The following is a 2,410-nucleotide window of genomic DNA, read 5'->3' as shown; positions in this document are numbered from 1 at the left end:
ATTTCGGTCTTTGGACACCTCGTCTTACCCGCTATAACTCACTTTAGGTCCCACTTATTTGCCTGAATCTCATCGTGAACCCGTTTTTCGTACACAGTACACACCTAGGAACACCACATAAATGCGCTTTCCCTTTCGATCGTGAAGTTTTCAAATTTTTCGATTTTTGGTCCTCAGAAATTCATGAACGGTGGGAGACCAAAATTTTTCATAAAAAAAAAATTTCACCGTTTGACCATAAAACCTTCTTTTTCGTACATACCCCATCATTTCTCCACGTTTTAGGCCATTTCTGAAATTTTCGCTTCGATAGTGTGTCCCCCTATAATACAAAATGAACATTTTGCATCTCCCACAAGTGGCCATTTTTTTCCCGCCACTGAAGAACACGACCTCCGGGAACTCGGACCTAGGAAGTGGCCATTGTAAGTCATAGGCCACCCCAACTTTTGCAAAATACTGTTTCTTTTTCACTTTTCATGATCTAGGCGCGTTTCCGACGGCGTTTTGAACAAATTTATGAGAAAAAAAACATTCTTGACCCTCTCGGACCGAACAATTTTTTTCGCTTCGGTGGCCCCATGGACACCTATGGCCAGTGATGGGAACTCTGGGGACTGCCCGGATTATGAACAAAATTGTCAAAAAATCACTAAAAAGCTCCGCATATGTGACCCACTTATTTTAGAGCTTGTTGAGACCATCTTTTCCTAAAACACCTTCGGCTTGACCCCACTGGTCCGATAAGTAGTTTTTCCGAGATAATTCGAGAAAATGTGAATTTTTTGGGACTACGTAGAGAAATTTCTTTGACGACCGTACCACTAGAAAGCTGATTCTTTTTCATACGGACAATTTTTTCTTCGCAAATACTGTTTGGTTTCACTTTTCATTATTAGAAACGCGTTCCGAAGCCATTTTCATCAAAATCTCGTGAAAAAAAAATTTCACCCCCGGACCAAAAGTTGGCCGTTCGGTGCCCTATGGCCTATGGCCAGTATGGGAACCAAGGATGCCGATATGCGAAAAAGTGTCAAAAATCACTTGAAAGTCGCTATGGCTCATTAAATAGAGCTTGTAAAGACCTTTCTAAAACACCTTGGTTGACCCCTGTCCGATACGTAGTTTTCGAGATATTCGAGAATAAGTGATTTTTTGGGACTTAGAAAATTTTTGACCCGTACCCTAAGAAAAAGTGATTTTTTCATAGGACAATTTTTTCTTCGCAAATACTGTTTGGTTTCACTTTTCATTATTAGAAACGCGTTCCGAAGCCATTTTCATCAAAATCTCGTGAAAAAAAAATTTCACCCCCGGACCAAAAGTTGGCCGTTCGGTGCCCTATGGCCTATGGCCAGTATGGGAACCAAGGATGCCGATATGCGAAAAAGTGTCAAAAAATCACTTGAAAGTCGCTATGGCTCATTAAATAGAGCTTGTAAAGACTTTCTAAAACACCTTGGTTGACCCCTGTCCGATACGTAGTTTTCGAGATATTCGAGAATAAGTGATTTTTTGGGACTTAGAAAATTTTCGACCATGACATATATGAAAAGTGATTTTTTCATAGGACAAAATTTTTCTTCCAAATACTGTTTGGTTCACTTTTATGGTCAGAAAGCGTTCCGAAGCTATTTTCATGAAATTAAGATCACGCTTGTGACAAAAATTTTCATACTTCATACTGTCCCCGTGCCGTATATGGGCGGACGGGGGAAAACATGTCTTCGTAAGTCGTGATGTTCAGTGACGGAATTTCTGGGACTTAGACAAAAAATGTGCTTCAGGCACATTATTTTCATACACACATGATTTTCATTCTTCATACTTGTCCCCGTGCCGTACATGGGAGGACGGGGGAACATGTCTTCGTAAGTCGTGATGTTCAGTGACGGATTTCTGGGACTTAGAAAACAAATGTGCTCTCAGGCACATTATATGTTTCATACACACATGATTTTCATTCTTCATACTTGTCCCCGTGCCGTACATGGGAGGACCGGGGAACATGTCTTCGTAAGTCGTGATGTTCAGTGACGGATTTCTGGGACTTAGAAAAAATGTGCTCTCAGGCACATTATATGTTTCATACAACCTGATTTTCATTCTTCATACTTGTCCCCGTGCCGTATATGGGAGGACCGGGGGAACATGTCTTCGTAAGTCGTGATGTTCAGTGACGGATTTCTGGGACTTAGAAAAAAAATGTGCTCTCAGGCACATTATATGTTCCATACACACATGATTTTCATTCTTCATACTTGTCCCCGTGCCGTATATGGGAGGACCGGGGGAAGATGTCTTCGTAAGTCGTGAGTTCAGTGACGGATTTCTGGGACTTAGAAAAAAATGTGCTCTCAGGCACATTATATGTTTCCATACACACATGATTTTCATTCTTCATACTTGT

The sequence above is a fragment of the Anopheles stephensi genome, unplaced genomic scaffold, assembly GCF_013141755.1.
Source record: "Anopheles stephensi strain Indian unplaced genomic scaffold, UCI_ANSTEP_V1.0 ucontig141, whole genome shotgun sequence".
NCBI classification, from domain to species: Eukaryota; Metazoa; Arthropoda; class Insecta; order Diptera; family Culicidae; genus Anopheles; species Anopheles stephensi.
The sequence above is the reverse complement of the archived record's forward strand: the minus strand, read 5'-3'. Positions refer to the sequence as shown.